General features: G+C 41.4%; 1 protein-coding gene across 5 annotated transcripts in view; it reads left to right on the top strand.

Annotated features, from left to right (window-relative positions):
- The window catches only part of NTN1 (netrin 1), a 202,091-nt gene that overhangs the window by 71,850 nt on the left and 114,677 nt on the right, over window positions 1-15,564 (top strand). The gene's annotated exons all lie outside the window — the stretch shown is intronic.

Genomic DNA, 15,564 nt, shown 5'->3' with positions numbered 1-15,564 from the left:
AAAATAGACATCACATAAAATTTACCGTCTTCCCTGTTTTGAAGTATGCTTTTCAGTAGCGTTGCGGACATTCACACTGCTCTGTAGCAGTCACCTCTGTCTCGCTCCAGAAGTTTTGTCATCCCCCCAAGCAGGAACTCTGTCCTCGTTAACACTCCCCATTCCCCTCCCCAGCCCCTGGCATCCACCACTCTCCTTTCTGTCTCTGTGAATTAGACCACTCTCGTAAGTAAATCACCAGCATATCTGTGTACATTGTAGTACCTGTACTTCTGTTTCATTTATTAACACGTTCAGTTTCCAAAGACAGGATTTTATATTCAAACACAAACTATTTCGTAACTTGCTTTTTTCAAACCTACTGCTATCTTGACTCTGGCTGCAGATGTCCGTGATTTTAGCATTTTAGCACATAAATATGCCATGGAATCCAGCCAACTACCTCCTACCTTTCCCGTTTTCCCGTTACCAACAGTACATGTAATGCACAGTGGTGGTTGTTTAGTCACTACGTCGTGTCTGACTCTTTTGCAACCCCGTGGACTGTAGCCCTCCAGGCTCCTCTGTCCGTGGAGTTTCCCAGGCAGAAATACTGGAATGGGTTGCCATTTCCTCCTCCAGGGGATCTTCCTGATCCAGGGATCAAACCCAAGTCTCTTGCATTGACAGGCGGATGCTTTACCACTGAGCCACCGGGAAAGTGCATCCTTGGAGCCATACCTTTGTACATTTGTTTATTCTTCCTTTGGTATAGATTCTTACAACCACAGTTGGTGGGTTAGAGGGTGTGCACATTGTTTAATCTTTTGGAGTCTTTTACTTGTATTGGCAAATTGCTTGTCAGATTTGTTTTGCTTAGTTGTTCATATTTTCATCAACAGCACCGAAGAGGTCTTCCCCATACCCTCACTGACGCTGAGTATCGTTGTTTAAAAATATCTTTGTCAATCCGAATGGTGAAAAACAGCATCTTGGTTTAAAAAGTGTGCATTTCTTTGAACATCTTTTATTTCTATGTCTGTTAGCCATTTGTGTTTCTTCTTTGGGGAAGTGCTTACTCATGGCTTTTGTGTATTTTTTCCATGGGGGATTAATATTGTCTTATTCATTTGTAAGAATCTTTGTATATCAAAAATGTAAATTGTTTGTTCTATCGATTGCAAACAGTTTTACTCCAGTTTGCCCGTTGGCTCTAAGTTTGGTTTTTGGTACTTGTGGATACTGAAAAAAAGCTTTTTATTTCCTCGTAGAGATATGTCTGTTTTCTTTTTAACTGCTGTCTTTGGTGTCGTTCTTCACAACCTACTATGTTATAGATACTCATCTACATTTTAGTTTATTGTAGCACTTCTATAGCTTAATTTTTCACGTGGATTTAAAAAAAAATGTTTAATGGATTAAATGTTGAATCCATTCCTAAAATGATCAGATGTCTAATGTGAGTTAAAGAATCCAGCCTTACATTATCCCGACATTGTCCTTTTCCCGTTGGTTCAGTGTGCTGCCATTGTCATGTGTTAATTCTCGCATATTCTTCGTTCTGTTTCTGGACTTTTCTGTCCAATGATAGGAATCTATGTTCTTTTGCCAGTTCCACACTGTTTTAATATTTTAATTATTTTAGGGCATGGTTCCCGTGATTACAAAATTTCTTGGCTGTGCTCTTGCGTTTTATTTCCAAATGAACTTTAGAATGATTTGGTCAACTTGGGGAAAAAAATTCCTCTGTGATTCTGATTGAAATTGCATTAAGTTTATAGACGAATGCTGAGGGAATTGGCATCTTTGTAATACTGGGTCTCCTCTGGAACTTCAGTCTGTCTGTCAGCTGTTCACATAGTTTCCTCACATAGGTCCCTGCGCTTTTCTTAAATGTATCCTTGGGTATGGTGAATTGTTTGCAGGAAAGGTGAATGGTATCAATTTTCAGTTGTTTTCTAGCTGTTGGCAGTTGGTATATATAAAAAGATTGATTTTCATATGTTTGTATAGTAATTAGTCTGTTCACTGAACAGAGGGTCTCTCTTCCTGGGTTTTATGGGTGAATCATCATGGCACCTATGGGCTGTAGCCTGCCAGGCTCCTCTGTCCATGGGGTTTCCCAGGCAAGAATACCAGAGTGGGTTGTCATTTCCTCCTCCAGGGGATCTTCCCAACCCAGGGATCGAACCAACACCTCCTGTGTTGTAGGTGGCTTCTTTACTACTGAGCGTCTTTTGTCTTTTGTCTCTGGCGTCTTTTGTCTCTTTCTTTATAGCATTTGTGCTGTTCAGTCTCTTTTCTTGTCTTGTTGCATTGGCTGCACTAGCCAAAACAACGTTAAATAGTAAGGATGACAACAGACGTCCTCGTCTTAATTCTGATATAAGTGGGAATGTCTCCTGTGTTTCAGATTTCTCTGCCTCCTTTGTGTTAAGTGCAACCTAATCTTTTGGTGTTTGAGAGGCATTGTTAGTAATATTTAAAAATCATCCTATAATAGTAATCTCCCCTGGGATCCATGGATCTTACGTATCTACCTGACTTGTGAGTCCCAAACTTCTGTTTTTCTTTGATCTTCTTTCTCTTTCTTTTGCTTTATTGACTTACTGAAACTTTCCTTGGATTTCTTCCCTTGTTCCCAAGCTGTCTGTTATCAATTATTTCTGCTGTCACTGGGTATACTTCCAAAAGTTATCCCTCGCCCCTTCTTTCTTTTTTTAAACCATTGTTTTAATTGAAGTCATAATCCATGAGTGTGGAAAACATTCCAAGCCCTGCATAAGTAAAAATTCAAAAGCAAAAATTTTAAACACTGCAGTAAAAAGTGTCTCCCTCTCATACCAAATGCTTATTCACTCCAAAAAAGGCAATGTTTTGTATCCTTGCAGATTGGTTTGATGCGTGTACCAGGAGATATATGAATACATATCTTTGTATTTTAAACACAAATAGAAGCACAGTATTCATACAGTTAAGTGCATGTTTTACTTAATATGTTGTGACAGTAATTCCAAATCAGCACATATGGATTCTTTATTATGCCATCAAATGCAGGTGATATAATTTATTTATATGGTCCCCGATGTACCTAGATTTTCCCAGTCTTTTGCTATACCAAAAACAGCTAGTGAACATCTGTAATAATATAAGCCTCTTCTCTCGTTTATTGATTTTCTGCTCCTAATCAACTTACTCTGACCTCATCAAGAAAGGAAATAGATGAACTATTCAACACTGAATGTAAACTGAGAATAAATAGGTTCTGAATGAGAGTCTAACAAGTCTGTCGAGCAAAGTGAATAGATCTTACATATTTTGTTTTGTTTATTTGGCTATGAAATGGATGTTTTACTCTTTTTTTTTTATTGTCACTTGCCATTGTTCACTTCTGAGTTTGCCAGTTAAATGATTCCTCCCACTCCCATCCCCAAAGGTGAAGTTGATGCCACCTGGCCCGATGAGGATGTGACCTGCATCCACTATAGCTGTCCCTTATGTTCATTCAGTTTCATCAACATCGTGCGTGGGCAAGGCGAGCCTTATGTGGCCATGAAGTATCCCCAGCGATGCAGCTGGGTACCCTGGGAGGCACCTGTGCGGTTGAAGAGTTGTAATCACAGTGCGCTGAACTTGGAGGAGTGAGGGATGCAGGGGAAGCTGTGGAGTAGGTCCTAAAGGATGTGAGAAGAATCATTGCAGAGCATCCTACTTGATGCAGCAGGTACAAACAGACTCGGGTGGAGCCGGAGCATCAGGCAGGAATCGCATCTATGAGGACCCTGGGGCAGGAAGATGTCTTCACAGGACCTGGGCTGGAGCAAGTCGGGAGATGATGCTGTGTGTTTCCAGCCACACCTGCACACGGAGAAAATAAGCAGCATCTATCACTGGGATGTGGACCAGGGAGGTTACCGAGATGCTGCTGGAGATCAAGGTCGTGGGGGAGATGAAGGTTTTCAGATTGATGAGCAGTTCTTCTCTCACTTTTCCATCTGGTGGGATAGCTTTTGTTGACCACTAATGCTCATTTCTTTCTTATTCTATGAGTACTAATTGGAGAAATTTAAGAAAATACAGAAAAAAGAATCTGAAATCCTATTATCTAGAGGAAAAACAACATTTTGGCATATATTTTTCTGGTATTTCTTCCTATTCCTTTATACATGAATCTTTAAGTGGAATGGAATTATACATTCTGTTGTGTAGTTGGGGCTTTTTAATTGCTTCATTGGAAATATTTTCCATGTTAATAGATATTTTGTAAGATTATTTCAGTTCAGTTCAGTTCAGTCGCTCAGTCGTGTCCAACTCTTTGTGACCCCATGAATGGCAGCACGCCAGGCCTCCCTGTTCATCATCAACTCCCGGAGTTCACTCAAACTCATGTCCATCGAGTCATTGATGCCATTCAGCCATCTCATCCTCCGTCATCCCCTTCTCCTCCTGCCCCCAATCCCTACCCGCATCAGAGTCTTTTCCAATGAATCAACTCTTCGCATGAGGTGGCCAAAGTATTGGAGTTTCAGCTTTAGCATCAGTCCTTCCAATGAACACACAGGGCTGATCTCCTTTATGATGGACTGGTTGGATCTCCTTGCAGTCCAAGGGACTCTCAAGAGTCTTCTCCAACACCACAGTTCAAAAGCATCAATTCTTCGGCGCTCAGCTTTCTTCGCAGTCCAACTGTCACATCCGTACATGACCACTGGAAAAACCATAGCCTTATTTCAGTAGTCTCATATAATCTTGCTTTGTGACAACCAGGTTTTCCCTTTCTTCCTTTCTTTGAAAAGATTCTACAGTGGATATCTTAGTTGTATACTTGTGTAAATTCCTAATTTCCTTATAATAAATTCCTAGAGGTGAAATTTCTGGGCCAAAGGATAAGAATATTTTAAATTTAAATTTGCTCTCTAAAATGATCAAACGAATCATAGTTCTACCAGAAACATATGAGGATGTCTTAAAATCTTAAAATTTTTTTCTTGACGTATAGTTTATTTACAGTATCACATTAGTTTCAGGTGTGTAACACAATGATTCAGTTATACATATATGTGTACACCTATACACACACATATATATGATTTTTTTCAGATTCTTTTCCCTTATAGGTTATTACAAAATAGGGAGTATATTTCCTTGTGCTGTATGTGTATTAGGTCCTTGTTGGTTGTCTATTAATATTTTCTAGATAGTAGTGTATATAGGTTAATCTCAGTCTCCTAATTTGTCCCTTTCCCACCTCTTTCCCTTTGGTAAGCATCAAGTTGTTTTCTATGTCTGTGAGTCTCTTTTTGTTTTGTAAATAAGTTCATTTGTATATATATATATTTTTAGATTTCACATATAAGTGACATCATATGATATTTGTCTTTCTCTGTCTGGCTTACTTCACTTAGTATAATAATCTCTAGGTCCATCCATGTTGCTGCAAAGGGCATTACTTCATTTTTATGGCTGAGTAATATTTTGTTATGTAATATTGAAATATATATATCACATATATATATATCTCACATATTCTCGCATATATATATCCAAGAATGCTTTAATCTCTTACCCATAGCAGTTATTATTATTTTTTGAAGTTTTCTTTTTTTTTTAATTTATTTTTTTATTGAAGGATAATTGCTTTACAGAATTTTGTTGTCTGTCAAACCTCAACATGAATCAGCCATAGGTATACATATATCCCCTCCCTTTTGAACCTCCCTCCCATCTCTGGCCCCATCCCAGATTGGGGCCATCTGGCCCCCCTCTAGATTGATACAGAATCCCTGTTTGAGTTTCCTGAGCCATACAGCAAATTCCCATTGGCTATCTATTTTACATATGGTAATGTAAGTTTCCCTGTTACTTTTTCCATACATCTAACCCTCTCCTCCCCTCTCCCCATGTCCATAAGTCTGTTCTGTATGTCTGTTTCTCCATTGCTGCCCTGTAAATAAATTCTTCAGTACCATTTTTCTAGATTCTGTATATATGTGTTAGAATATGATATTTATCTTTCTCTTTCTGACTCACTTTACTCTGTGTAATAGGTTCTAGGTTGATCCACCTCATCAGAACTGACTCAAATACGTTCCTTTTAATGGCTGAGTAATATTCCATTGTGTATGTGTACCACAACTTCTTTATCCATTCATCTGTGGATGGACATCTAGGTTGCTTCTATGTTCTAGCTACTGTAAATAGTGTTGCAATGAACAATGGGATACATGTGTCTTCAAGGTATATGCCTAGGAGTGGGATTGCTGGGCCATATGGTGGTTTTATTCCTAGTTTTTCAAGGAATCTCCATACTGTCTTCCATAGTGGCTGTATCAATTTACATTCCCACTAACTGTGCAAGAGGGTTCCCTTTTCTCCACACCTTCTCCAGCATTTATTGTTTGTAGACTTTTTGATGATGATGGCCTCTGACCTTTGTGAGGTGGTATCTCATTGTAGTTTTGATTTGCATTTCTCTAATAATTAATGATGTTGAGCATCTTTTCATGTGTTTGTTAGCTATGTGTATGTCTTCTTTGGGGAAATGTCTGTTTAAGTCTTTTCCCCACTTTTTGATTGGGTTGTTTGTTTTTCTGGCCTTGAGTTGTATGAAAAAGTGAAAGTAAAAGTGAAAGTCACTCAGTTGTGTCTGACTCTTTGTGACCGCATGGACTATACAGTCTGTGGAATTCTCCAGGCCAGAATACTGGAGTGGGTAGCCTTTCCCTTCTCCAGAGGATCTTCCCAGCCCAGGGATCGAACCCAGGTCTCCCGCATTGCAGGCAGATTCTTTACCAGCTATGTCACAAGGGAAGCCCAAGAATACTGGAGTGGCTAGCCTATACTTTCTCCCGTGGATCTTCCCGACCTAGGGATTGAACCAGGGTCTCCTGCATTGCAAGCAGATTCTTTACCAACTGAGCTATCAGGGAAACTCCTGAGTTATATGAGCTGCTTATATATTTGGAAATTAATCCTTTGTTGGTTGTTTCATTTGCTATTATTTTCTCCCATTCTGAGGGTTGTCTTTTCACCTTGCTTATAGTTTCCTTTGCTGTGGAAAAGCTTTTAAGTTTAGTCAGGTCCCACTTGTTTACTTTTGTTTTTATTTCCATTACTCTAGGAGGTGGGTCACAGAGGATCTTTCTTTGATTTTTGTCATCGAGTGTTCTGCCTCTGTTTTCCCTCTAAGAGTTTTATAGTTTCTGGTCTTACATTTAGGTCATTAATCCATTTTGAGTTTATCTTTGTGTATGGTGTTAGGAAGTGTCCTAATTTCATTCTTTTACATGTAGCTGTCTAGTTTTCCCAGCACTATTTATTGAAGAGGCTGTCTTTGCCCCATTGTATATTCTTGCCTCCTTTGTCTAAAATAAGGTACCCATAGGTGCATGGGTTTATTTCTGGGCTTTCTATCTTGTTCCATTGGTCTATATTTCTGTTTTTGTGCCAGTACCATACTCTCTTGATGACTGTAGCTTTGTAGTATAATCTGAGGTCAGGAAGGTTGATTCCTCCAGTTCCATTCTTCTTTCTCAAGACTGCTTTGGCTATTTGGGGTCTTTTGTGTTTCCATATGAATTGTGAAATTTTTGTTCTGGTTCTGTGAAAAATGCCATTGGTAGTTTGATAGGGATTGCATTGAATCTGTAGATTGCATTTGGTAGTATAGTAATTTTCACAGTATTGATTCTTCCTATCCAGGAACATGGACTATCTCTCCATCTGTTTATGTCATCTTTGATTGCTTTCATTAGTGTCTTTTAATTTTCTATGTACAGTTCTTTTGTCTCCTTAGGTTAGTTTATTCCTAGATATTGAATTCTTTTTGTTGCAGTGGTGAATGGGATTGATTCCTTAATTTCTGGAGTGGGTAGCCACTGATTTTTCATTATTAGTATATAGAAATGCAAGTGATTTCTGTGTATTGATTTTGTATCCTGTAACTTCGCTAAATTCACTGATTAACTCTAGTAATTTTCTGATACTGTCTTTAGGGTTTTCTATGTACAGTATCATGTCATCTGCAAACAGTGAGAACTTTACTTCTTCTTTTCTGACCTGGATTCCTTTTATTTCTTTTTCCTCTCTGATTGCTGTAGCTAGGGCTTCCAGAACTATGTTGAATAATAGTGGTGAAAGTGGACACCCTTGTCTTGTTCCTAATCTTAGGGGGAATGCTTTCAGTTTTTCACTATTAAGAATAATGTTTGCTGTAGGCTTATCATATATGGCCTTTACTATGTTGAGGTAGGTTCCTTCTATGCCCATTTTTTTGAAGAGTTTTAATCATAAATGGGTGCTGAATTTTTTCAAAGGCTTTTCTGCATCTGTTGAGATTATCATATGGTTTTTATCTTTCAATTTGTTAATACAGTGTTTCACATTGATTGATTTGCATATATTGAAGAATCCTTGCATTCCTGGGATAAACCCAACTTGATCATGGTGTATGAGCTTTTTGATGTGTTGCTGAATTCTGTTTGCTAAAATTTTGTTGAGGATTTTTGCATCTATGTTCATCAGTGGTATTGGCCTATAGTTTTCTTTTTTGTGTTGTCTTTGTCTGGTTTTGGTTATCAGGGTGATGGTGGCCTCGTAGAATGAGTTTGGAGGTGTTCCTTCCTCTGCAATTTTTTGAAAGAGTTTTAGAGGGATAGGCATTAGCTCTTATTTAAATGTTTGATAGAATTCTCCTGTGAAGCCATCTGGTCCTGGGCTTTTGTTTTTTGGAAGATTTTTGATTACAGCTTCAATTTCAGTGCTTGTAATTGGGTTGTTCATAATTTCTGTTTCTTCCTGGTTCAGTCTTGGAAGATTGAACTTTTCTAAGTATCTGTCCATTTCTTCCAGGTTATCCATTTTATTGTTATATAGTTGTTCATAATAGTCTCTTATAATCCTTTGTATTTCTTCATTGTCTGTTGTAACCTCTCCTCTTTCACTTTTAATTTTGTTGATTTGAGTCTTCTCTCTTTTTTTCTTGATGAGTCTGGCTGAAGGCTTGTCAATTTTATCTTCTCAAAGAAACAGCTTTTAGTTTTATTAATCTATTAATATTTACTATTGTTCCTTTCATTTCTTTTTCCCTTTATTTCTTCTCAGATCTTTATTTCTTTCCTTCTACTAATTTTGGGTTGTGTTGTTGTTCTTCTTCTTTTTCTAGTTGTTTTAGATGTAAAGTTAGGTTGTCTATTCGATGTTTTCTTGTTTCTTGAGGTAGGATTGTATTGCTCTAAACTTCCCTCTTAGAACTGCTGTCACTCCATCCCTTAGGTTTTGAGTTGTCATGTTTTCATTGTCATTTGAGTTATTATTTTAAAATATCTTTGCCTATATATTAGGCAAAATAATTAAGTGTATTATATTTTTAAGAGTTGAATAGCTTTTTTCTGAACTTAAAATAATCTGTATTTTTTTAACATTAAACAATGTAGAAAAATATGAATATGAAAAAGTTACTGAGTAATCCTTTTCCACCTGAAACTAATCAGCACTAACATTTTGATAAAAGTTCTTCAAGAGATCTAGCTGTGTGTAATTTTGCATACATTTTACTCCATGTCATTTAGTAACCTATTTATTGATTTATTTTTGGCTGTGTCAGGTCTTAGTTGCAGCGCCCTGGCTCCAGGACACATGGGCTCTATAGTTTGCAGTGTGTGGATTTAGTTCCCCCAAGGCATGTGGGATTTTAGTTCCCTAACCGGGATTGAACCCCAGTCCCCTGCATTGGAAGGTGGATTCTTAACCACTTTCTTCACCTGGGAAGTCCTTAGTAGCCTGCTTTTTCTACTCAGCAATGTGTCAATATCTGAACTGGTCAGAAAGTAGCTGTACATCATCATTTTAATGACTTACTGCATGGATTGCTAGAATTCATGTGAACAACCCCGTTGGTCTTCCTTATGACGCAGATAACTTTTTCTAGTGTGATATTTGCCTTTTAATTATATTTGTGGGTTTTTTAAATAAAAAGGTTATTTGTCATATCAGTATTTTTTCTTTCATGAGTTTTCCCCTTCATCACTCTGCTACCAAAGTAATACTTCCTCTAGCCTGCCTCTACCACCCCAGCCTCTTTGTTGTAGTTCATGCTGTTCTCACATCCAGAGGGCCTTCCCTATCAGTTTCCAGCTGTTGAGGCACCCTACCTGTTGTTCAGAGTTTATCTCAAGCTCCTCATTCTCCATGAAGTCTTTTTGATTCTCTGTAACCCGACATTTTCTCTCCATTAAATTCATGATGTTCTACCTGTATTATGTACATACCTTACTTAGGACATTTATCACATTCTGCCTTGTGATATAGGTATGTTCCTGTAGACTGTCTGAGGGGTGGGATTATCTTCATCTCAGTGCTTGGTTCATAGTAGTGCCTCAGTAATACTTGCTAGAGTGAATCAAGTTGAATTTGAGTGGACCAGTGGAGCAGGTCTAGCTCAGGGAGTTGGTTGGCATGACTCTTAAGCAAGACCAGACATGGGTTACTCTTAGGTCTGATTTCAGAATTCTCCATATTTGTGGTGTACGTTCCAGAGAGGAACGCATTGTTCCTAAGAATTGCACATTTATGTTCGTTGGCTTTTGGCATCGGCCAGTGCCAACCCAGTGACATCTGGCACTTTTGGCGAGAGGCCTGGGCCCTGGGACACAGTTATGAACAAACAGTGATTGAGGACCAGGCTGGCCATGTCTAATCCATCCCAGGGCCCATGATAGCGACCTGGCCAGGTGAGTAGAGAACTCAGCCTTATCTTGTGTAACAAAGGTTAAGCCTGGATTTCATCATGAGTCCTGGCTAGATGGGAGACTTGGAGACCCAGACATGTAAGACTTTGAGAGCCCTGCTACGTCTTCTTGTTGAGGGTTGTGACCTATCGCTAAAACGTAGGAGGGAATAATATATACGACAAGGTGCTCGGCATCATTAGCTATCAGGGAAAAGCAAATTAAAGCCACAAAACACTCCCCCTGCATATTCATCAGAATGGCTAACATGAAAAAGAGACTACCAAGTGTTGGTGAAGCACTTTCATGGCAGGAGTGTAACCTGGACCAATCACTTTGGAAAACTGTTTGGTTTTGTCTGCTAAAGCTGATAGATATAAATCCTCTGACCTGGCAGTTCCACTGCTAGGTATATACTGATCAGACATGTGTATATATGTTCACCAGAGACATGTGTTAGAATGTTCACAGCAACACTATCTCTGATAGTCCCAATCTGGACACCAGCCATAAACACCCATCAACAATGAAACAGAAAAATCAGTTGTGATATATCATACAGTAGAATGCCATACAAGAGTGAGTGTGACTAACTCACAAATACGTGTAAGACTATTATAAACACAGTGTTGCGTAAGTCACACACATGTTGTGTGATTCCTCTTGTGCCAAGTGAAAAGACAGGGAAGGCTAATTATGCTGTCAGGATATTGATTACCCTGGTTGGGTGGAGGGTAGTGCCTGTGGGAGGGGGAGCACTTGTGGGGGCAGTTCTAAGGAGGCGGGTGGTGTATTCTAGTTCTTTATCTGGGTACTGATTACATGGAGTCTTCAGTTTGTGAAAATTCCATGTGTAGTACACTTATCTGAGTAATCTTTTGACAGATACTGTATATCAAGTTAAAAAGTAGTTGACAAGAGGGTCTGGTCCCAGGTGGTCCAGTGGCTAAGACTCTGTGCTTCCAGTGCATGGGACCTGGGTTTGATCCCAGGTAACAGAACTAGGTCCTACATGCCGCAGCTAAGAGTTTGCATGCCGCAGTAAAGATCCTGTGTACTACAGTGAAAACCTGGCATAGCCAAAAAAAAAAAGTAATTGAAAAAAAAAAAGTAATTGAAGAGGGTATGTACCCCAAAGAATTGAAAGCAGGGACTGTGCACTCATGTTCATAGTGGCATTACAACGGCCAAAAGGAAGAGCAACTGCAGTGTCCATCAGTGGATGGATGGATAGACAAAATGTTTCTGTATATGTAGAATGGGATATTATTCAGTCTTAGTGCCTGTATCGGAGAAGGCAATGACACCCCACTCCAGTACTCTTGCCTGGAGAGTCCCATGGATGGAGGAGCCTGGAGGGCTGCAGTCCATGGGGTCGCTGAGGGTCGGACAAGACTGAGCGACTTCACTTTCACTTTTCACTATCATGCATTGGAGAATGGCAACCCACTCCAGTGTTCTTGCCTGGAGAACCCCAGGGACGGGGGAGCCTGGTGGGCTGCCGTCTATGGGGTCGCACAGAGTCGGACACGACTAAAGTGACTTAGCAGTGCCTGTATGCTCAGTAGTGTCTGACTCTTTGCAACCCTATGGTCTGCAGCCCGCCAGGCTCCTCTGTCCATGGGATTTTCCAGGCAAGAATACTGGAGAGGGTTGCCATTTCCTTCTCCAGGGGATCTTCCAGACCCAGGGCTCAAACCCAAGTCTCCTGCATTGCAGGTGGATTCTTTACCACTGAGGAAGCCCATTCAACACAACAGTTGTAACACATGCTACAGCTTGGAGGAAGGATGAAGACATTATCCTCAGTAAAATAAGCCAGACCCAAGAGGACAAATACTGTATAGTTGTACTTATTTGAGGTACCTAGAATAATCAGATTCATAAAATCTGAAGGTAGAATGGTGGTTGCCAGGAGCTGGGGGGGAAAAGGGCGGTTTGGGGGGTTACTGTTTGATGGACATTGAGTTTCAGTTTGGGAAGGTGAAAACATTCTAGAGACGGATTGTTGGTAATGGTTGCACAATATTACGAATGTATTTATTGCCACTGAACTGCATGCTCAAAGATGGTTAAGATGGTAAGCTTTATGTGGTATGTATTTTGGTTACTGGTTATTTTGTGCTCAACCATGCCCAACTCTGCAGCCCCATGCACTGCAGCCCACCGGGCTCCTCTGCCCATAGAGTATCCCCAGGCAAGAATACTGGAGTGGGTTGCCATTTCCTACCAGGGGATCTTTCTGACCCAGGGATCAAATCCACATCTCTTGTGTCTTCTGCTTTGGCAGGTGGATTCTTTACCACTAACTCCACCTGGGAAGCCCAGTGTGTATTTTACAGTAGAATATATGACTGCAAATAACAACTGACAGGACAAAGCCGGGTCAGCTGGGGGACCATGAGAAGTCCAGAAAGGGAGCTCTGAGCACAGATGGGCTTGAGAAACCTCTCCCGGAGTAGGGAAGGCCTGACATGACCTTGGAGGTGGCGGTAGGGTCAGAGCGGCTGGGTACACAGGCCAGTATGTCGAAACTGGCTCGCTTAAGGGTGCTTGTGCCAGCCCGAGTGAAACTCCTCTCTGGCTGGCACTCCTGGCCAGCGTTGGCCCTGTAGTGCCTGGGTCTGGCCGAGTTCTGACCTCTGTGCAGTGTTCCCGGCAGGTCCTGGAGGCCAGGAGCCCTCAGGGGAGGCAATCTGGCCCATGGCAGGGCAGGATTTCCCACGTGGGCTTTATTCAGTGGAGTGAGAGGTTGGAACCATAATCCTGACCTGACAGCCAGGGCCCGCTGCCCACAGGACATTTCAGAGTCAAGTTCTTCCACTCAAGGGCTAGAACGTGCCAGGCCCAGGCTCCAGTCACAGCATCTCCAAGTGGAGCAGGGCTGGGGTGACCTGTCATCGGGACTCACTGTGGGACAGAGGCCCCACTGACCATGTGGTCAGCAAGAGACCCAGCTTCAGGGGGCCTGGGGAAGCATCCTGAGCTGGAGGCTCACTGAGGATAGAACTTCCCATCTGGGCCAGAACCCTGGGGAGCTGTGGGAAGGTGTTTTGTTCTGAGTGTCTGCTCTGTAACAGGAAGGCATGGCAATAACTCTGTTTCCAGCAGAGACAGGGTTCCCAGAAGAGCTGTGTCCTGACACCTGGATTTCTGGGGCAACCCAGCTGGTCAACTCAGGCCACCCTGCCGGTCCCAGGACAGCTGCCTCTTCAGGGCCTTGTCTGTGGGTCTCTGGAGCCAAAGGTGTGGGATTGGTGGCCTGGAAAGGTTTAGGAACATTTCTGGACTAGAAAAGAATGCTCTTAGCTGGCAGGTGGATGTAGAAGGCATCTACATTAATCCAGATTACTTTTTCCTGCTGAGATGGTTTTGTTGCAAATCTGTGGGAATGTGGGAGGCCCTCAGTATTCGTGATATCCCTGGCTTCTTGTGGAGACTGGTGTTGGGTGAAGGCTCCATGCTAAGGAGAAATAGGATTTGCACCTTAAAAATTTTGGAGGGGGTTTCTTGGGATCTCTCTGACTCTCTCTTTCTATTCATGCTATTGATAGAGAACAGATCTGTGATTATTTAGGAACTCTGGGACTCCTCCCCTTACCCCCAAACGCATGGATGGGGTAGAAAAGGGGGCAGCCCAAAGATAGAGGGGAGTAGGTTGAAGAGAAGGAAAAAGGAAAGAATGAATGGTGAGCAGATGGGCCCTTGTGTTTTGATCAAAGCTTGTTAGTCTGGGGGTGGAGGAACTGAGAAATCTTCTAGGCCATTGTTTCCCAAAGCATGGTCTCAGGCTGCAGAAGCAGCACCTGGACATTTGCTAGTGATGCAAAGTACTGGGCCCTCCTCAGAGCTACTTTAACAGAATTCTCCAGGTGATTCATCTGAGCCTTGAAGTCTGCAGGGAGCACTAACTGGCTCACATTTTCTGTCCCAGAGCTGTAAAGTGGCTTGTCTGTGATCCTGCAGGTAGTCAATTGTAGAGGTGGGACTTTGCCCCTGCTGTGTAGATTAGATGGGACAGTAGTATCTCGTGTTTGATGGTAAGGAGTTTATGCCTGGATGAATCCATTTGCATTGTGTATCTTGGGAACAAAAGATTTGAAGTTGCAGACCTGCCTCTGAGTTAACACACAAGGCTGGAAACCCTCAGTGCTGTGAGCTTGGTTTTGACCCTTGACTTGCCATCTGGTCACTGATATTTCAAAACATACTTTATTCTGTCATTATCATCATTACCACTACCACTACCATCATCACCATCACTCTCATCATCACCACCATCATCATTATCACTACTATCATTGTTATCACCATCAGTACCATCCCATCATCATCACCATTACATTAACACCATCATCATTGCTACCGTCACCATTATCATCACCACCGTCATAATCTTCACCACCAGCCCCGTCACCATCATTCCCACCATCATCGTCACCACCACTGTTGTCAACATCACCACCACCACCATCATCTCCATTACAGTAACATCACCATTACCATCATCACCATCATCATCACCATTATACTGACATCATCATCATTACCATCATCACTCCCCTCACCCTCATCATCCTCATCACCATTATCCTCACCACCATCACCGCCACCACTGCCGCCGTCATCACAGCATTGACCCTTTATCAAGCAAGCACTTACTGGAATCCACGACTTGTGCTTAATATGCAGGTCGTCTCATCTCACACCAATCACATACTAATCTCATTTAAAACTGAGGGAACTGAGGCTCGGAAAAATAAGTACGTAAGGTGCTCATGGTCACTCGTTGTGGATAATAGAAGAGATGGAATTTGCACTGGGGCCCATGTGACTCCAGCATTATGCTTATTTTCAA

The sequence above is a fragment of the Bos grunniens genome, chromosome 19 (genome assembly GCF_055505025.1).
Source record: "Bos grunniens cultivar Pamir isolate PY7600 chromosome 19, Bosgru_T2T1.0, whole genome shotgun sequence".
In the NCBI taxonomy this organism is placed as follows: Eukaryota; Metazoa; Chordata; class Mammalia; order Artiodactyla; family Bovidae; genus Bos; species Bos grunniens.
This window is presented reverse-complemented; position numbering and strand designations above follow the sequence as displayed.